General features: G+C 42.8%; 1 protein-coding gene across 2 annotated transcripts in view; it reads right to left on the bottom strand.

Annotated features, from left to right (window-relative positions):
• MPP6 (membrane protein, palmitoylated 6) overlaps positions 1-21,612 on the bottom strand; it is a 39,768-nt gene extending 18,156 nt beyond the window's left edge. The window contains exon 1 of one of the 2 annotated variants that reach the window (XM_015429745.1): positions 21,376-21,612. The gene's annotated coding sequence lies outside the window, so the exon portion shown is untranslated. Of the gene's footprint in view, positions 1-21,092; positions 21,130-21,375 lie in introns of those variants that run through there. The other variant, XM_015429746.1, reaches the window with a different exon arrangement.
• Positions 21,613-22,540: the final 928 nt, after the last annotated feature.

Genomic DNA, 22,540 nt, shown 5'->3' with positions numbered 1-22,540 from the left:
AGACCATACAACTAGTTAAAGGATCATGCTGCCACAACGTCATTCAATTTAAACATCTGTTTTACCACAAGCATTTCAACAACAGTTCTTCAGGCACACACAGAAGTGTATTATGAAATCGGTTATACGCCTCACGAATGCTAATCACACAGTTCAAGCATAATTGTCTTACATATGTTTATTTCAGTGCTATTATGAAGTGTTTTGAATGTAAAGATGTAAATGAACAGGCCAAAAACTTTGTATGCTAACCAATGTTCCCTCTAAGCTGTGGAGTCCTGTGAGCAGAAATTCTACTTTGTGAGCTACTGGCATTAAAGTTGTGAGCAGGTAGTTTGGCTGCTGCATAAAATTAGTTTGCTCTGGAGCCCTCCTTCCTGAGCTAAGACAAAAATGTGTGAGCTGGAGGCTAAAAAACTGTGAGCTAGCTCACACTAACTCAGCTTAGAGGGAACACTGATGCTAACCTAAACTCCCGGGAAGATGAGACAGACCAAAAAAGTGATAGAAAGGAAGAAATGGAAGGTATCTTCACACAGTTCCAATTCCCATTAATGTCTAAAAGTATTTTAACACACACACACACACTAAATTGTAACTATAACCAAAGGGATGAAGGGAGCTTTGATTCTCGAACACTTATAACCAATGTTCCCTCTAAGCTGTGGAGTCTTGTGAGCATAAATCCTACTTTGTGAGCTGCTGGCATTAAAGTTGTGAGTGAGCAATTTGGCCACTGCATTAGTTAGTTTGCTCTGGAGCCCTCCTTCCTGAGCGAAGACAAAAATGTGTGAGCTGGAGGCTAAAAAACTGTGAGCTAGCTCACACTAACTCAGCTTAGAGGGAACACTGCTTATAACCCGAAAGGTCTCGAAGGTGGCTACTGGACTTTAATCTAGCTCTCTACTGCAGACAGACATGGCTAACTTCCTGAAACAAACAGACTTCCCAAAAATATAATGGGGGTTAGAAGAACACAAGACTAACAAGTGAAGGCTTTCTGAGGGCTTCAGTTCACAGTGATCGGGACAGCAAAGTTTTAATTGTCCCTATCAACGGCTCAAGCAGGTAAAGCAAGAAGTCTTTGACCAAGGAAAGCAAACTTCTTTTGTGAAAACTAGAAGGTCCTGCACTGGTGCCTTATAGAAGGGAAACAGGGAATTTCAGAGTCACAACAAGCAACCTGCATTACATCTGCTATGTTTTCCATAGCTTCCATTATATAAGATTTTAATAGACACCTACATTTATAATAACCTTCCCCAATTTTCTGGCTACTCTTACTAAATTTTAAAAACATTAAATGTTTAAGAGCTTCTCCCTAGTAAAAATGTGTGGCAGTCAATATGTTTTTGCATGATTTTTAATTTTTTTCAAAATTGGTATAACCCTCTTTTACAATAAATGTATCACCCTGTACTTCTAGCAAACAAGTTCTCCTTGAAAGCATGTGTAGGAGGCAAATGACAGTCACATTATGCTTTCAGAGACTGACAGAAATATTTCTTTCATTACTTAATAGGCAAATGGTGATTGCAAACTGCACTATGGTTTCTAGAACATAATGCACTTAAGTCAGAGCTAGTGATGGGGAGACTAAAGGAACAATGGAGATGAACTGAACATATACCGTAAGTTAACCAAACAGATAAATATCTCAAAAGGACAGACATAATGCACAACCCAGGTACCAAGTTGCTCAGGAATCTTAAATATGTTTCCAGCTCTGCCCAGGAGATGAAAAAAATCAATACAATCAATCTTAGCTGCCACCATATTTAAGTCCTGTAGTCTAAAATTTACTCAACACAAATGTCAGATGCCTTTATATTTGTGTATGAGACACCCCATGATTTCCCAAGAATTTTCAACAGAGTTCCCCTCCAAAAAACAACAACACATATACACAGCACCTAAAGTTTACTACTTTTGAAAACAAATGCTGCAAGATTGGATCAAATCTCTTTTGTGGTCAGAAGACCTATGCCTGATTTGTGATAGATGGCCATTTTAGTCACACAAATTTATTCACTCCATCATTCTGTGGATAATACTACAAGAACAAAATCTAGAAGTTACCACACCACAGGATTATATATATTGCATATACACAACATACTGCACAAACACAACAAAAATAGATTTAGAGAGCTATATGCTCCCAAAGTATAAAGATAATCCAGGTTCGGAGGGAAGGATACACAGCCACTTATCAGCTCTTCCTCTGCCATGAACCACCTAAACAGAACTGCTCAAAAACATTAACAGAAAAAAAAGTGGCCTGCAGCCTCTCCTATACCATTTCTACTGTAATTGTGGATTAGCACTACTCAACCCAGCTTCCACAACAGGTGGCTCATACCAGCATCCAGGTTTCATCCTTTCCTTTCTAAAGCACTCTGCAGGGAGCGGTACTTTGAAACACTTTCCTGTCCTAGGAATGCTTTCCTGTTAATCACACCCCTCTTTCCTTGGGAACAGGAAGGGGGGAGAGAAAATATCCAGGGACGTATTTTAACAGCATTACTTAAGAGGACACCTCTAAATGGAGTAAAGCACTTCTGTACTCTTAAGATACAAAACCATATATGTTCTGACACTTGACAGCTCTACCCATGGAGCTGTTATATAAAAATACAACTTCTTACTAAATGTGTGGGAGAGTACAGAAGCTGCCACTGGGAACACAGTGATAGACAAATGCATTTAATATGCAAACAGATTTCACTTGTGTGAGCGTGGGAAGAAAAGTGGCAACATTTAATTCACTTTTATCAAGAGGCCACAGCAAAATATAAGAAAAAGACTCACTGCTATTGATCTTCCCATTGGTATAGCAAAATAAAAATTGAGGCATTGAAGCCATGGTACATGGGGGGGGGGGAGTCAAAGAAATGTGTTTTTCGGAGTCTTTCAGGAGATAATTCAGAGATCAGGAGATCATTCAGAGAGTTTTTGTTGGTATAATTTTCATGCAGTGAGTGTTAATTTTTATCATTGCAATTCCATGTTAGACATCAGCGTCCATTCAGAAATGTATGAAATCTAAAATGGCTCTTATTGAAAGCCTGGGGCTCTAGACCACCATTCATCATCCTAACAAATATGGTTTTAACAGTTCCAAGACCAGAGCTGATACAACTGATTTTACTTATCAATTAACCCCTCCTTTCTCTCTGAGACGCAACACAATTCACACAATATAAACTATCAGATAGCATAAAATGTCCAATAAACTGCAATATAGTACTGGAATTCAAGTTGACTGGAGATGCATGGGTCTGGACCCCATGAAATGTAGGAAGCGCAATAGCCTTAAGGACCTCCCTTCCCAACATTACCTGTCTCAGTGTAAATGTTGAAGTCTCCCAGAACAATCAGTCTAGGTTCAAGAGAACCTCTGCTGGCTCAAAGAGGATTCCTACTAGGGAACTCTTAGCAGTCAAAGCCCATCAAGTTTCTCCCAAATCATTGTGTAAAATGCATCAAGCCTCTCCCAACACATTTTCCATTTCCAACAATCAAGGTACTGTTTTGGGGACAAACATATTACCCTGCCCTCAGGCCACATTTTGCCCTATATCTGGCAAGCCCAGACACCAGTCTGTGTGTGTGTTCGTCTAGATTGGTAAATACCACCTCTCCCAAAATCACATTCTCCGTGCTCCTCCCTTCTTTTCCTCTTAGTCAGCTTGTGTGTTTTTAAGTGTGTGTGTGTGGGGGGGGGTTGTGTGTGTGTTGCCCTTTTATTCCTTTTTCAATAAAAACCTTTCCAGGTAAACATCTGCCTGGTTTATTTTGAGAGCTCTCTTAGAGAGAAATCCCTGTAAACATTGGTGGAGATCCAAATTAGCCACCTCTCACTCTGTCTCCTACAGCTTATTCCCCGAACTAATTAGGAGACCGCCTTTTGGGGTAACAGAACCAGGTGGCCTGTAAAAAAACAAAATGTCCAGGCTATTCCAGGAGTCCAACATAAGGAGCAGACAACCAGGCCTACAATAGAACAAAGTTTGAGTCCAGTGGCACCTTTAAGACCAACAAAGTTTTATTCTGGGTATAAGTGCTTGTTGGTCTAAGATACCACGGGACTCAAACTTTGTTCTTCTGCTTCAGACCAACACAGCTACCCACCTGAATCTATCTTCAATGCCTGCAATAGTTTGCACTGGAAGTCTGCAAAAAGGAAAAGATTCAGGATGTACAATAGCTACACCTTCCCTCCAGCCTCTAAGGCAGGGTTGATAAGGGATCACATAACCACACAAAGTTAACAGATACATGATCTGCCAGTGGCACATCTAAACCACTACTATTGGACAAACAGTAGTACAGCATGGCTTGAGGCAGAAGTCCTTTTTTTGCTCTTACCACCAGTTTGCATGCTTCCTGGCTAGCTACTCGAGAGCTGGAGGAACCCTCATCAATGATAACCCTGAGAAGGGGCTCCTGGCTGACAAAATGGGAGTATATCTGATCGTCTCCCTCCCCACCATGAAGCAGTCAGGGAGAGTATCCGCTATGCTAGAATCAATGCCTCACAGAAAGGCAACATTTGTCCCAGAGTACTTTGTACCACTGTACAGGCCCTCTGCAAAGGGATGGCTTGCTTCAGTGTACCTACCAGATTAAGAGTGGCATGACGGTCTTTTGGGTTGTGCTTTCAGCTTTGGCAACCACGCGCTCCAAGTTAAGGAGTGGTGACACCCATGCCAAAATAAGGCATTGTTAAAGTTTTGTGGTAGACAGACTGCACACAAAATGAAAGGACACCCCCAGGAAGCTTCTTGAGCAAGTTGTCATTTTGCACAAATGTGCCTGCCAACTTGGCACACAAGGCTTGTGTGATGCTTTTTGGCATGGGTAGCACCACTCCCTAAGCAACTGCACTCAAAGAGAACAATTGCCAAGGCTAAAAGCACCACCTGAGAAACTGTCATGCCACACCAAGTCTGGCAGGCACACCGGAACAAGGCACCATTCTGCACAGGCCTGCACAATCATGCAGAAGACTGTAGGACAAGCACTCCCTTTCTGGGGTGGGGGCACAAAGAATTAGTGTAGAGGCTTCCTTTAGTTAACAGAGCACCAGCTGGCCTAGGACACTGCCAACTTATTAAAGTTCATTATATACGATTTGTTGACATATCCTCCAGAACATATCAACACTTACAAGTGATTAATGGAAAAGCAGAAATAAAAAAATCCCATTTGCTAGCCATGGAGCGAATAGCCCTACTTTCAATGAAAGCAATCCACACAGCGACACTCCTGGGGCCACTAACACATGTAGCCTTAGAACTATGAGTGACCCAAGTGTTCTTTTAAGGCAGTTTCCTTCCTTTGAGAACATTGGACTAAACACTGATTTAGAAGAATTTTGAATTTAGTTAGAACAAATTTAGAGTCCAGTGGCACCTTTAAGACCAACAAAGGTTTATTCAAGGTACGAGCTTTCGTGTGCATACACACTTTTTCAAATACATTGGAATGGAAGGTAGAGTTCAGACTTATAGACAGAGGCTGAACAGCAAATTAACATGTAACATGATGAACATGTTTTAAGTTATGCTAGACCAAAACTGAATAATTCTCCCCTATTTTGACATTTTTATTGTTTTGATGTCCTTTCCCCCCCCTTAATTAAATCAAAACAACTGTTGACCTTATAACCTTAGCGTGTTCTTTAGTTTTGGGTTTGCATGACTTAAAACATCTTCATCATGTTACATATTAATTTGCTGTTCAGCCTGTCTACAAGTTTGAACTCTACCTTCCATTCCAGTGTATTTGAAAAAGCGTGCATGCACACAAAAGCTCATACCTTGAATAAACCTTTGCTGGTCTTAAAGGTGCCTCTGGACTCTAAATTTGCTCTGCTGCTTCAGACCAACACAGCTGACCACTTAGAATTTAGTTAGGTTAATCACCACGGTAAAAGTAATAACAATAATGCTTTCATTTGAAGAGAGCTATCTAAACAAAGTACACACTCAAGCACCATATCTTACACATTCATGAAGTTCAGAAATTTTAGGACAGCCCCCCTTTATTGACAATTCATAAAGCTGAAGCACACAAATAAGGGGCAAGTTACAGAAAGAGTAAGCTCTGCCTCCCATTTCCCAGGATACTGTTTTCCCATCATCATTTCCGCTATTCAATTTCTCCTTCATCTGCTGCCATCATTTTTCTTCCCTCCCACTCCTCAGTCTATTGATTTAATGCAAGCTCTGATAATATATTAAAGTGTTAAAAACAGCCTGAAGGTATAACAGATTCTATGGTTGGGAAGTGGGAGGAGTAAGAACACAAAGTCAGAGCAAGAAGAGAAAAATGGAAGGCTGCCGGCAATTTCTATCACTGAATTGGTCCCTTTTTTAAAAAAAGGAACACAGTTTTAATAAGATGAAAGGAACAGAATAAAAGCAGTCAACATTGCTACCAAGACTACAAGACTACCTTTCCCCATTAGAAGTCATATTTTAAAGCAACACTTAGTAGATGCATCTCAAAAGCTAGCACATAAACTCTGGCCAAAAAGAATCTAACAGAACTAAGTTAGAACACTGTTAGTCCAGTCAGTTTTGAATAATTCAACAGACATTACCTGGGGGGAAAATGTTAGTTTGCCAATTGCATAACGAAGATTTATTAGCAACCAAAGGGCTCAGTACTGCTGAGAATAACAGAAGAGGAAGCTCAACTATCTGGATGTCTTGGACATTTCATCCCCCCCCCCTCCCCAGTTCAACTTCCTTAAGTTTGAGAATTCTGGACTATATATAAAGAAACTTTACAATAGATGAAAAATAAAGAGAAAAGGGAAAACTCTAAACTGCGAAAATGCAAGTTCTATAATCAGAACTGTAACACTTATTTCCCAAATCCTAAGAGTTTATTTTTACTTATTTATATTTGTTTGTTTTTCTGCAAAGGCTTGCTGGCCAATGAAGGAAAAGATGATGGAAGACCTGGAGCTGTGCATGAAACACACAAAACACTACAAGGGGGGAAAATGAAATGAAGTGTAAGAAGAATGCTTCCGGATAGGCCTTAAGTGAAAGTCTCATAGTTTCCTCCCTTGATACATTCAAGTTCTTCTACTAGTGGATTGAGTTGGTCCTAGGAACACCTTAACCAAAACTTAGGTTGTGCTTCAAAGTGGACCTTCCAGTGCTAAACTGGAGACATAGAATAATAAAGCTACAGAATGGAACAGATATCCCACCTAACATCCAGTCACTAGATCCTATGTCACCCACCTCAACTGTCTTTACTGGCAAACAATATGCAACATGAGAAACCCATGACCAGTTGGCTGGCCTTGTAAATACAAATTGGGGGGGGGGGATGTTAGAATCCAAGTCTGACCAGAGGACAACAGGAACCCTTTTTGTTAAGGCTGACTATGATTTGGAACCAGTAAAAAGAAGGCAGTGGATAACTTGCATATTTTAAAATGTTGCCATTCATCCACGATAAAAACCATATCTTATTTATATAAGTGGATTGTACTCATGTATTTGGAAATTCATCTCATTTCAACATTTAAGCCAAGACGTTTTGAACACTAAGAAGTTAACAACTTCTAGTTATACTCACGGTAATGGCTGAATAATCAGAAAAGTTAATATAATGTATACATAAGAAAAACACATTAGTACCAGGAACGTATTTATAAGATCTCTATGCTGCCTTTCCAGAGAACCTACTCAAGGCAGTCTACAAAATAAAACATAAAACCGTAAGAGTTGTTAGCAATTAAAAACCCAGTCAGAATATAAAGCATTGAGCAGTTTAAAAGGAGTCTCACAAAACAGTTCAGACTAGAAGCAGGCCATTAAAAGGAGGTCTCTTAATTAAAAGCCTGGGTTTAAAAAAAAACAGTTTTGGCCCAGTGCCTAGAAGAGAGTTAGACAGGCACCAGGTGAACCTTAAGGGGGAGGGCATTCCATAGGTGAGATGCCACTGTTGAAAAAGTCTGGACTGTTCCAGGGATTGAGATATCTGGGCAAGGAACATCTCCTCAGAGGTTGTCAATGACTAACCTTTTTAATTTATCAGCAGCCTCACTGTTCAAGTGTTAACAGCATCCATATTTATATTCTGTGTGACCAAATAACACACACCTCCACACACACAAACACACTAATAAGCATGTTACCACAAGATCAGCTTTTAACCTATGATTATGTGATGCCACCACCCAGTGGCTTAACTTAACAATGGGTTACATATCTTATCTCATCGTCCTGCCAGGTAGGTAAGACTTTTATTTCCTGAACTTCAAGGCTCAGAACTACAAGTAAACATGCTGCTTAGCTTGTTATGGAAGAAATTAAATTGGGGAGAAGGAAACCCTTGCTGTGTTTGCTTTCAAGAGGCTGCCAAGGAAGGAACTGAATGCTCCAACAGAACTTGGTAGTCAATAATTGTTATAATAAGTACTTGAAAAAAATTAGTACCAGGAGAAGAGTTATTTGTTGAAAAAATTTCATGACAAGTGAAAACTGGGAAATTGTTTTTGCATTTAATCATATCTATTTATTGTAAATGATGGAATTAGCTTAAATAGTGGGGGGAAATCTCAGAATTTTCTGTTATAAAGTTGATATTCTCAAATCATACTTTCTAAAATCTAAAAAAAGCAGGCAGTAATATATCCTAACTATACACTACAAAGCTCTCATGAGTAGTTTAAACACATCCCTGCTGAATCTGACCAATGTGTCGTTACTGCTGTTGTCTGCAGAAGCCAACCAGATGCCCTGGTAGAGAGGCCAAAGCCTTCCCCAGCTGCTGTTCCTCCAGCAATTGGTACCCAGATATATATGACCTCTGAAAAGGGTGTTTCCATAAGGCTAGTAAATATTGATGGACATTTTGTTCACAATTCTTAGAAAAATCATTAAGGTAATAGATCACTTAAACTACTATTCTCTCAGAAGACAATTAGCACAATGCTACGTTATGTTAACTCCATGCAAATCCATCAAGTTCAATGGGATTTACTCCCAAGTAAGTCTGCATAGAATTATGGTCTTAATTAAGATTCTCCATAGTTGGAGAGAGATCTCTGTTTTTAGCTTGTAAACAAGCAGCTGAAAGATATCCTTCAGGACACGCAAGATCATTTGTTCACATCAAGGATAACTAACCCTAGGGCGGGAGAAGGAAGAAGGAAGACACCCAGTATTACATGCTGTTGATTTGGATACCAAAATCCAGGTTCAATTAAACCCCACAAAGCAGCTGAGGGTAAAAAAATCAGACTAACTTGTACTTCACATGGCCTCTGTGAGGCTTCAACACAGCTATGAAATTCTTACAAGAAAGGCAAAGCACATATGCATTATTAAGGAAACCCAGCACAGCTTCACATCTTCTGTGTTGCCCAGCATGAGCAAGCTTTTCTACTTACACTCATGATAATGATACCACATCACGTGCCAGGGTTGGCAGTGCTACTATGAAACACATATGCAACAGAATCCTACATATTTTCATAGTGCTCGTCCAATTATATAAAAAGGTAAAGGTAAAGGTTCCCTTGCTCGAAAGCCAGTCGAGTCCAATTATACCTCCCTTCTAATTTCAAATCTGCCCAAGATCGCAATTTTAAAAGTTCTCACCAGGACGCATTAAAACAGAGAGACTTGCTTCCCAAAATGCACTTAAGAAATTCAGCAAGAAGTTGGATACAAAGCTTTATTCATTCAGTATTAGATGAACGTTTGGTTGCTTTCCTGCATCTTTCCCAGTTCAAGAGTTTTCTACCTTGTCCTCAATTTAATGTAGGCCTCAGGCATCTAGTGATTAGCGTCCTATTCTCTCCTACTCATGACATCTTGCACTAAATCAGATGTAGCCAACCATTTTGGCCAGCGCTCTACAAAAGTCATTTCCATACTATGAAAATGCCACCTAATGTGTACTGTAGTATATATGCAGCAATCCTCAGGTACTTTTTCTTCTAGTGAGGAGTGAGAAGCACCCAGAGCCTGTGTTATGTATCTTGGCCTTTTGATGCTCTCTGTACCAAATACGGCACTTATGCTTCAGGCTGAGTACCGATGTGGTATAGTAGTTAAGTTGTCAGACTAGGATCTTAAGAGGTCCAGATTTGAACTCCCAGTTGATCCTGGTCCAAATCACTCTCTAGCCAAACTAGCTTCACAAGGTCGTAGTCAGAATAAAAGAAAGGGAAATGATATAAGCTACCTTGAACTCCTTGGAGGAAGAACAGGAAAAAAATTGGGCACACAGTTTAGAGTATGTGCATTAATTGGGAGGTTGGTGGGAGGGGGGAAACAGAAGCATCCTTTTCTGAAGCATCATGCCTTGGAACAGGTTTTAGATTTAATGACTGCTCATACTGCATGGTCAGGAGGCAGAATGGGACACTGTGTTACTGGCACCAATGAAGTGGCCAGGAAGGACTAGAGAGGCCAGACGAGACCAAACTTAAATTCTACCCCATCATACAACTGATTAATTTCACAAGGAGGTTCAGAACAGTATAATTTCCCCATACAACAATACAAAGAAACAGAGCCTCAAAGACTTTCCTAAAAAACAGAGCACTTAAGCACAAGTAGGGAGGAAGCAAAGGAAACTTCCTGTGGAAGGAGTTCCACACTTTTGGGGTTGTTGTTGCAAGATTTATTTGTATGTGGTTACCCATCAGATTTCTAACATTATGACCATATCAATGAAGGCCTTTCCTGAGCAGAAAAGATCTGGCCACTGTAGTGCATGCCCTGGTTACATCTAGATTAGATTACTGCAATGTGGTCTACATGGGGCTGACCTTAAGGAAAACTTCACCTGGTACAGAATGTTGCAGCCAGAATGTTGACTGGAGTGGGTCATAGGGTCTCCATGCTATGGTCATAGGGACCATATCTTGGCACATCTACACAGGCTCCTAATTTGTTTCCAGGCACAATTCAAGGTGCTGGTCTTGACCGTCAAAGTCCTATAAGGTTTGGGGCCAATATACCTGAAGGACTGCCTAATCCTTTATGAACCTGCCAAACCACTACAGCCATGTTTGGAGGCCCTGCTTCATGTGCCCCACCTTTTGAAATTAGGCTGGTGACAACACGGGAAAGGGCCTTCTCTCAGCCATGGCACTAAAGCTCTGGAACTCTCTCCCCAGGGAAATTTCTGAAGAAGTGAGCACTGACTCATAAAAGCTCATACCTTGCCACATATTTTATTTTGTTAGTCTTTAAGGTGCTACTGGACTCTTGCACTTTGCTACTGCCCAAGGAGATTTGTCTGTCTCCTTCTGTTGCTGTCTTCCTTTTATTTCATTTGGTATTTCCTCGATAATCCCTCCATCCTAACCTATGTTTTTGATGTTTTATATTTCTTGTAACTCCTTTAAATGGTTTTAATGATGTGTTTGGGAGGGGGATTGACTTTAAAGGTTTTAAAATGTCATTTTATCATGTATGTTTTAAATTGTTAGCTGCGTTAGTGGCCTTTGTATAGGTGAAAAGGTGAAAATTTATTTCTGTAAATAAATAAAAAATAAAGGCCTCGGAGGAAAGTCTTAACAAGGTTGCCATAGTAGTCAAACTCAGGTCATTTAGGTCTTTGAAGGTTAGCGGTACTTTGAATAGGGTCTTGGAAATGTTGGTAGTTAGTGCAAAATTATTATGCATCCATGCCCAGTGAATGGTTTGGCTGCTCATCTTTGAACCAGCTTCAGAACAGTCTTCAAAAGATAGCTCCATATACAATGTACTTCAGCAAACTAATCTAGGACATTAATCCCTGTGGGCTGATCATTCTCCTCCAAGAAATAGCATACCTGGCTAATCAGCCTTAGCTGATCAAACTCATTCCTGGCCACGAGTTGCACATCAAGTACAGTAGTGGATTTAAGAACATGCCGAAACTGCAAACTATAAAAGGGAGTGCAACCTGATGTAAGTAACTGAGTCACCACTGGCGAAAAAGGCTGGATATAAATGAAGGAAAAATAAATAAAAGTACAGCCTACACCTAAACATATTTCCAGTCAACAGTATTTGCTGGGATTAAACTTCAGTTGGTTCACCTTCATCTACTCTATTACTGATCACAGGAACTAGCTCAGAACCGTTAATGCCTCCCAAGAATCAGACTGGGGGTGGTGGGATATAGAGTTGGGCGCATCATTGGCATATTGATTATACAGTACCCTTAAACTCCTGGACTACCTGTTAGAAGTTTCACGCTGACACAGAGCCTTGAGGAATAGGGTGGGGTAGGACGAAGTTCACTAGTTCCAATTTCTGGAATCAACTATGAACAAGGGCTGGAACCACAGCAAAGTAGTGCTGCCCACCCCAGGCACCCAGACAACCTAGGATACCACAGTCAATAGTATCAAAAGTTGCTGAGAATCAACAGGAATGCATATCAATGCAGGTCAAGTACCAACGCAACCGACACAATTTCAGTCCGAAAACCAGACTGGAAGCCCAGCTAAAACAGACTGAGATAGTAAGTATATTTTAAGAATCATTATAATGTGAACAACATCAGTATCTTAACTAAATAGAGAAGTCGCTGAGCAGCACAAGATTTGGCTATAGATTTCTAACTGAAGATAACTAGAGAAGAGATTGGATTTATACCCCACCCTTCACTACCCGAAGGAGTCGCAGAGCAGTTTACAATCCCTTTCCCTCCCCGCAACAGACACCCTGTGAGGTAGGTAGGGCTGAGAGAGCTCTCTTTAGAACTGCCCTTGAGAAAACAGCTCTGAAAGAACTTGTAACTGACCCAAGGTAACACTAGCAACTGCATGTGGAGGAGTGGGGGATCAAATCTGGTTCTCCCAGATTAGAGTCCATGCTCCTAACCACTACACCAAACTGGCTTTCACACTGTGAGAACAACAGTGTTTTTGAACCAGAAACAAATCTGAGAATCAACAGGAGATTCCAGACAGGCTTACTTAATGGCAGTTCAAGGCATGAGACACAGAAATTAAGTCAGCTATAACAGAGATAACTCAGGATGTACTGAGGATCTGGTAAATGGCTAAATCGGAACAGCCCAATCCTAATCATGTTTACTCAGAAATATTTCAGTGATGCTTACTCCCCAGTTTAGGATTGCATTTTAAGTCTTCTAGCAACAATAATACTATTTTGTTCAACGTGTACGTGGGCATAGCATCAGTCATTTAATTTCTAAAGAGAACAGCAACATAAAGAGAACTGACTAAAAAGAAAGCAGATAAAGTTGGAAGTCAAATCACTGAGGAGCACATGGAAGCTATTTAAATATGAGTGGCTACAACACCACATTTAACACGTATTTAAATATAATATATGCACCCATCCAACTAACAAGCTCTGTCTGTGCACAGAAATCAGGCACCCACAAGAATACCAGGAATCCCAAGCAATATCCCTGGAATGCACTGCTACTCCTTTTTTGTAATGCAACAAGAGATGAAAACAGATATGGCAAAATAAGGCAGTATGGTTAAACAGCAGCACCAAGGGAGCTTTTGAAAGCAAGAAGGCTTTTCAGAAGTAAGCTTCTTTAATAAATTGGGGAAACAGTGAAAAGCCCAACTCCAGCAACCTAAATACAGAAGAGACAATGTGGAATTTTAAGGGAGCACACAGTAGTAGCATGAACTCAGTAATATACAGGAGTGAAGCTTAAATAGTGAAGTCACAGAAGCGTTGCCTACTAAATTGAACTAAGAATTGTTTGTATCCAACTCCACTACTGACAACTCTAATCTGAACATCAGCTATTTTCCATCAGTACCTCAGGAGCACTCTTGCAAACAGAGGACACCAAAGGAAGATGTTTCAGAAAAACATAATGTAATCAGAAGTATCACAGAATTGTTTATTTAAACATGCAGTTGCAACACTACTAACAAACATACGGGACAACGGGAAGATGTCCAACACATATACTCTTCATAAAGGACCAAAGGAGTACAAAGTATCTATCCACAAAGTATCTATCCAAGCTCCTATGACAGGCATAAAAAGCACTAAGGTGAGAATATATATTACAAAAGTTTCATTTTTAAAATTGTTTCAGCAAAACCCCATGGGCCCGCAGTGTACTCAAATGTTTATAACACATTCATCTAAGTTCTCCAATAAATACTTGAGAGGAAATCTGGGTGTGGCTTCACTAACACATTATCATCACAATACCAAAGATTTTAACACATTGCTGTTTTCCAGCCATACAACCTGTATTGGGAGCTTTGCACCCAGCTACTGTACAAATGGTATACATGCCCTCCTTCTCTCGCTTTTACTGGGATCATTACTTTTAAAGTGCAACCTGATGGAAGGCCCAGTTATGACCACCACTGATGGTGTTGGGTGTGCAAAACTGAAGGCGAAAAAGAGAAGCAAAACAAAATCCTAAAACAACCACCTGTGCACCTTGGTTTTCTCAGCCCTTCTTTCCACTGCAGCTCTTCACATGCTCCAAACAAACCACTCAAAGATTGGAAGGCCAGGGTGATGCAAAGAGGAAAATCAACAACCCACTCATGTTTAGAAGTGCTTTCTTCTCATGTCTGAAGGTCTTTTGTTTTTCAATAGCTGGAATCCAACCTGGAGATCACCAAGTAAGCAAATATGTGCTAAATATAAAAACATAATAAAGTTCTCTCAATCAAAGCAGAGCAAAGATCGTCACCTCTGCTTCTAACTGCAGTTCCAGGGCCACTGTGCTCTTCAAAATAACTAAATTGGCTTATGTTTCTGTTTATCAGTACCTTCCGTAAATAATGCAACATGTTTGATTGTTCTGGAGAAAAGTTTTGACAACTCTTTCCGCTGCACTAGAATGTCTGTGAACACCAACTACTGAACACAATTGATCATGTACTAACCTTATGGCAGCCCTTGCATCAGACACTCTATCAGATCAGACGTTAGCAAGATACAATTTGTGTGTTGCTTCCTGGAAAACATTATCTCACATAAGAAACACGCTGTTATCTGACATCCAATGATCTATGTATCTGATGTATCTAAATAGCGCAATGTAAAAAAGCAACTTCCTAGTAGTTTTACTTGCTCTGTCTTCCAGAACTATTTATTTATTTTATTAAGCTTATGAATCGCTCACCCAGCAAGTACGCTCTGGGCAATTTACAATGGAGATTAAAAATACAAGTAATATATAATCAAAAAAATAATTGACAACAAAAAGTTAAAACCAATCAAGATGGCAAGAAAATAGTCCTCCCTTGCTGGCTACACCACTATCCTGCATGGCAGGGCAGGGTATGTGGGGCCCATAGAAGAAGAGAGGGTGCCAGTCTTCACCTCCAAATGCTGCCTTCAACTAAAAGCCTGGCAGAACATCTCTGCCTCACAGGCCCTGTGGAATTGCATCAGATCCCACAGATCCCTGATGTCATTCAGTAGAGAGTTCCAACAGGTCGGGACCAGGACCGAAAAGACCCTGGCCCAGGACCGAAAAGACCCTGGCCCTAGTCAATGACAGCCAAACCTCCCTAGAGCCAGGGATCACTAGCAAGTTCTTGTCAGCTGATCTCAGTATTCTTCTGAGGACATGTTGGAGGAGATGGTCCCAAAGGTACGTGGGTCCCTGACCCCTCAAGGCCTTGAAAGTCAACACTAACCCCTTAAATCTGATTCAGTACTCCAATATATCTAGTGCAGCACAGGTTGTATATGTGCTGCCCATGGCGTTCCCGCCAGGACTCGCGCTGCCGCATTCTGGACCACTTGGAGCCTCCACATCAGTCTCAAGGGCAGGCCAGCATAGAGCAAGTTACAGTAGTCCAGCCTGGAGATGACCATTGTATAGATTACTGTGGCTAGGTCAGGGGGGTGACAGGAAAGGGGCTAGCAGCCATGCTTGGCATAGATGGTAAACTGCCAATCTGGCAGTATTTGTGACCTGTGCCTCCATAGGCCTTGAGGGGTCAGTAGACAAGGAGGCATGCAGAGTCACACCCAACCTCCTGACAGAGCGCGCTGGTATCAACAATGCCCCGTCAAGAGACTAACTAGACGACCGTCTTCAGTTGGATAGATCTGGGTTGACTTAAGAATGCTTGCAGCTGTGCAGTCTTCAATATGAGTAATCCTGATGCTCAAACCAAATATTTTGCAAAGAGTTACAGAAACTGCTTGAGGTCATAAAGTAACTACACCCCATACTGATTCTGTACTATAGTAACAGCTAGTTTTACAGCCTCTGTTATACTAATATTAGAGAAATTACCTGGCATTCCAATGCTGTCTTATTATCTTTCATAGCTCATCTTCTTGATTAGAGGTTAGTTTTTGTTCAAAGTGGGTTGAGGGATTTTAAATATGAACACTTGTTTTTGCATCAACAGATAAACATAACTTCTCCTCTGAACTTGTCACAATTGAACTCCTTTCCCTAGAATCACTCTATTTTAGCTGTGCAAACACTTCATGTCTTAGCCAGAAACAGAGGAACTTTGATGGCATAAACTGCATATTAAAGAAACAGCAGAATACTCTGCATTCAGCTGTAGTTCTGGAACTGTTTTAAGTATATAAAGAAATTCAGTGAGTGGTTCACGGGACATGTAATAGCCAAAAACATTTTAAAAAATGCAATACTTTTATTAGGACCAAAACACAAAACAGTAGGCAAGTTTTCAAGTTCACAAAATGTTTAAAAATCTTATTGGCAGGCACACAGGAAACCAGTGTAAATTGTGATTGTGGCAGCACTGGAGACACACTACAACAGGTCGGGAATTTAGATCACAGAAGGGGAAAACGTAGCTCTGTCCCAGTGTATGCTGCCAATCCTAAACTGGGATTCCTCACACCACATCTGACTTGACCCTTGATCATAATCATGTTCTGGGTAAACACAGGCTTAACTACCTCACCAGGACTCCAGACCTCAAACACCTCATTAAGAACATGTCCATTGCGCCTTATGGAAAGGCTAGCAAGCACATCTATTCAAGCACACTGCCTTATGGAAGGCTAGCAAGCACATCTATTCAAGCACTCCCTCCTTCCCTGACAGATGATCCTGAATGACTGAGATAGCCACAGCTCCTCATCACTACTGTAAAGGTTGACTATTTAGCTTTGGCTTCTTCCAAGTTACAAAGAATGACAAGCTAACAGACTCAAACAAATGGCCTAACCACATACCTAAATTTTAATTGATACCAGCAAAAATTATTTCCAGTATATACAGACAGAATTTATTAAAAGTTTCATAGCAGGTTTAATGGAAGCCTTCAAAACTTAAATTTATTCTATCTACTTATTGGAGAGATGCTTACGATCTTTATGGTCTACTCTTTTTTGCTGGCCCTGGTTCTTAACATTGGGTTTTAATTAATATCTTTTAATGTTTTTATTTTATTATTTTTAATTTAAAAGCATCCTTGTGCATGTTCCTGGAAAGGCAGCATAAAAATGTTCTAAATCAATCAATAAACATTTCATGTTTCATCAAGACTTGTACTGACTTGTCCCTACTATATAGGCTCAACTTTTTGGGGGGTGGATCAACACTGGTTTTAACTTAAGGAACCTTCATTGGGAACATTTGGCTGCACAATCTTAGAAGAATATATAGTAGACCAGAGAGAAGTGCTACTGGACATGTGATTGTACTGGAGGCTTCATTTGTATTTTTGTATTTCTCTTCCTTGCCCAGTGGCTATACTTTCAATTGATCTCTGGTCTTTATTGCATATTGTGGATATGTATGATTGCCTATATTTGTATATATCAGCCTATATGTTCTATATGTATTAGACCTCTGAGGAAGGCCTGTAAAGGCCGAAACGCGTTAGGTCTACTTCATTAGCCCTTGTATGTTTTTATATATATGTTTGTTTATGAGGTATGAATGAGCCCTTCTTTGCTATTTTAATTTGTGTGTAATAAATACATGTATATTTTTGCATGATTTTTAGAGTTGGCCCTCTTCTATCCTTAACTACACAAACTTCACCATTTTGTGGTACCCAGACTGATCTCTTAAAAGTGTGTTGTTTTAACACTAAGACCTGCATATATGACAGAGGAATAAGACTTACTAATGGCACTGCAACTTACCATATCAGTGTGCTGTTCTTTGTTCTACCTACAGAGCCACCAGTTTTCATGAGCACTTGCTAGGGAATACATTGGGGATCGCAAAGAGTCAGACTCGACTGTGTGACTGAACAACAACCAACATTGTCCTATGTTTTTTGCCAATTGTTTCCTTTTCAGACTTTAAGACACGAGCAGCAAGAATATGGGCAACATGTTTAAATGGCATTGCAAATCTACTATCAAGTTGTTTTACCGAAAGCACCTTTGTCAGGTCCCAACCATATTTAAGAATTCTCATAAGACTAAACTGTTTCCACTGAAGTCCTAAACTATAAGTCAACTACAAGATATTATATTCCAGTATATGATGTCATATGTACATAGAGCGTTCTGCCCAGGTAGCTAACAGCAAGCACAAAGAGCAAAACTACAACACAAGAACACAGTCTAGATATTGGCTCATCTTCTGGCTCACTGCACTATTCAGATTCTGTATGTTCACCCTTTGCTACTGTTCTTCCATACATATCTCTGCAGCAGTCAACAGCTACATACTAATTATACGCCAGGAACCATGAATTATCCCCATAAGTAACTTTAACCAGACCCAAGTATGTACTGAGCCCTAGATCTCACTGTGGGGGAGCCAAACTCACCTTTTTCCACATACAATTTATGCATTAAACCAACCACTGAGAACATCTTCCTCATCTTATTAATGCAACTCGATGGCAGCTACAATCTGGGTTAAAAATGTTACATCTAATTGTTTTGTGAATTGATAGATGTACACACACCCCAACACATCTTCAACAGTATTTTAGGCTCAAACAAGATCTTTTTTTCTTATGCAGCCATTCCCTTTAGTGAAAGGAAAATGGTAGTTTAATACATGCAAATAACTGATTGCCATTTGCAGAGACAGCTGCTTCATTCAGAAGAAATTCTACAACAGAACTTCATGACTTTTTTTTTGGCATGCAAAATTTGTCCAAGCACAGCAAGAGAACACACAGGCCTCAGTCACTCCTTCAGATTTCTGTCAAATTTCCATATTATGTCATTCTTGATGGCATAAGACAGTGACTGCAATTATCCCAGTGTGAATCTCCAGATAAGACAGTGATCAAGGGTCAGGTGAGTTGACAGTCAGTAAAATATTGAGATTTCATTGTAAGGGAACAAAAATTATTAAGTCAACTGAAACACATCTCCATTTTCATTCAGGACACAATGCCCCACAACTGTAAACATCCCACATAGATTAATAATTGCAGGTAGTTTGTGAGCTGTAAACAAATTTCCAAGGAGAAAAGGCAAAGATGGTGCTAGGCACTGAACATTCTGGAGTCAACCATTTATATACTGAACTCGAGCTTTAGAATCTATGAATTAGCAGTCTGTAGCTCTGAATTATGCCAACTCTTGGCTCAATTCACAGGATTGTTCTCTGTGGCATTTTCAAGCAGGAGCTGATAAACAACGTTAAGGTAGTCCTTCAAAAACACACAGGCAAGGCAGAAGCCATCAAGCCATAACAGGAACATTATGACAGTCATCCACCCAATCAGCCTGAACAGACACTAGCAGTTCAAACGCAAGAAGAAAAATTTGTTCAAAGCCTCCACTAGCCTTAGATCTATTTATAGCTACCGTGCCTCTCTTCATTTTTGCCAAGGCCCCTTCTCTTCCCAGAGACAAATCAAACCAAGTTTGATGGATGGATATAATCTTGGGCTCTGTGCGACAAAAAACGGCAAGAAGCTCTGCAGCAGTCGTCCAGTCCCCCATACCTACCTCCGAAAGGCGACAGGAAGAAAGGAGGCAGGTTCGGCCAAAGTGGGAGCTACGTAACCAAGACCATTACCTCCCGCTCTCCCGGCAGCCGAACACGATTATCCCGGACTGCTGTGGCGTCAGAGCAATGACTTGATCGACGCCCGCCCCTCCTGCCGTCAGCCCCAGGCACAACCAATTGGCCGGAAGCCAGAGAGCAGTCCAGTCACTTCAGAGCTGACCCCGGCCAACGGCAGGCGACATCCACGCCGCTTTTCATTCACAGTCGAGTTGAAACGGAACTATTCGATTGGCCTGGCGGAGGAGGGGGCGGGGGACGGCCAGGCGTCTCTACGAGTTAGGGTCCAAAAATAAAGGTACGCTCCACAGTTTCGTAACCGGCAACGTGAGCGCACTGAGACCGCATGATGCCAAAGCACCGGCTGCCTCCTTTCCCTTCTCTCCGGGAGCAACGCCGCCGCCGCGGAGAGGGCTGCCCGCTTCGCCCTGCGTTGGCCGGCTTGCAACAATTCCCTCTCCTCCCCCCCCCCCCCCGCCCCAGTAGCCCTCCTCGCGGGGCCAATCCACGCGCCTTGCCTGCCTGCCGCCCCACAAACTCCCAACCCAGCGAGGTGACAGCAGCCCCGCGGCAAGTCCAACCCACCCACCTCTTCGGTCAGCCCCGCCGCCACCACCACCCCCTTCCCACCCAGTTCAATGCGGACTGCAGCCACGGGAAAGAGCGAAGAAGAGACGTGCCTTTCATCCGAGAATAGGAAGAGGCAAGCGATCCTGGGAGGGAGGGAAGGGAGGAAGGAAGGAAGGAAGGAGAGACGTGCCTTTCATCCGAGAATAGGAAGAGGCAAGCGATCCTGGGAGGGAGGAAAGGGAGGAAGGAAGGCGAGCCAGCAGGAACCCCCGAGAGAAAGAAAGGGAAGGGCGGAAGAAAAAAGAGAGAGAGAGAGAAAGCTCCGTCCCCGGATCGCCCCTGGGATTTGCCAGAGGAGGCAGGGTGAGGGGGGCAGCAGGATAATCCCGCAGAGGGCGGGGAGATAATCCAGGGCGGGAGGGAAAGGATTACTGCCCTCCCTCCGGAAAGTGTTCTCTCCCGCGTTGGAGCTAATCCAGGGAGAGCGAAAGAGGCTGGAGAGGAGCGAGGGGCGGGAAGGGCCACAAGCCCCCTGACAAAGGGGGGCGGCGGAAGGAAAACTCCCCCCTGATTGGCTTTCCCCCGGAAGATACCTGCGTGAGCCCTACAGCCAGGCGCCCGCCCGGGGCAGGCCGCCCCTCGCTTCCCCACCACCCCAGCCGGAGCCACTGGCGCAATCAAGGCGAACCCCCAGGGCCGTCCCGCCCCAGCCTCTCCTTTCCCCAAAAAAGGAGGTGGCGGGGCGGAAAAGGGGGCAAGGCTGGGCTCTGACGTCCCACCAGGCGAGGGGGCAGCAGTGGAGCAACAGGACCTCCTCCTCCTCCTCCAGCTCCGCGTGGGGAAGGCGCCGGAGCAATGAAGCGCCGCGGCAGTTACCGGCAAGCGTTGGCTGGCTGGCCGGCCCCGTCTTCCCACTCGCGCACGCTACCGCCGCCTCTTTCTTCTCAATGGGCGCTGCTCGGGCTCAGCCCCATTCGCGGTCTGCGAGGCTCAGAAGGGCTGCGCGCGGAGCGCTCTCCCTGCCTCCCCGGCCACGCTCGGGGGGGAAACTGGCGCCCGCCGTCCTCGTTCCTGCGCGCGCTGCCGCCAGAGCAGGCGCACCAAAGCAGCCCGGCCGTTGGTTAGCCAGCTACTGGGGAGGCCGCCAGCGGGCCGGCTGATCTGGCGGGAGCGCGCTCCTGCTCCGCCCCCTTTCCTGCAAAGCTCCGCCCTTTTGACTTCCCCCCCCTCCCTGCTCTTCAGAGTCCCGCCAGGCATTCCTATGCAAAGCCGGCGAACACGTGTGCAGTTCCTGCCGTGCCCTCCGGCTCCCTGTTCTGCTACGCTTCCGCGGCTTCTGATGACAAGGGCGAACCGCGGCGGCTCTTCCACGCTTAGTGCACAAGGAGTGACAGATAAAAAGAATCTCCTTCCTAGTTACCAGACGCCTCTGCCGGGGGAGGGTGCAAGGTAGCATGGCCGGAGTGGATGATGCCTCCCTGCCTACTTGACGTCGTTTTCCCTCCTCTGAGCTGAAGTGCGATTCTTCCTGTTGGTCTCCGAGTATCTGTTTTAAATCCAGCCAGCCCCTAATTAGACAGTAAGCCCTGTAGATAATTAATTTGGGGGGGGGGGGGCGGAACAAATCACCACCAGTCTACTCTCCTCGTTTCAGTACAGCTGTACATAAGAACATATGAGAGGCCAATGTTGGATCAGGCCAGTGGCCCATCTAGTCCAACACTCTGTCACACAGTGGCCAGAAATACCAGGTGCCATCAGGCGGTCCAGCAGTGGGGCCAGGACATTAGAAGCCCTCCCACTGTGGCCCCCCCCCAAGCACCAAGAAGACAGTGCATCACCTGCCCCAGCCTGTGAGTTCCTATCTATACCTTGTGGCTAATATCCACTGATGGACCTCTGCTCCATATGTTCTCTCCTGTCCACAGAGTGACTCCATAAGAACATAAGAGAAGCCAATGTTGGATCAGGCCAATGGCCCATCTAGTCCAACACTCTGTCACACAGTGGCCAAAAATACCAGGTGATATCAGGAGGTCCA

This window comes from Gekko japonicus, unplaced genomic scaffold (genome assembly GCF_001447785.1).
Source record: "Gekko japonicus isolate JY-2015 unplaced genomic scaffold, Gekko_japonicus_V1.1 scaffold904, whole genome shotgun sequence".
Lineage (NCBI taxonomy): Eukaryota > Metazoa > Chordata > Lepidosauria > Squamata > Gekkonidae > Gekko > Gekko japonicus.
Note: the sequence above shows the minus strand (reverse complement) of the source record. Positions and strands in the feature narration are given on the sequence as shown.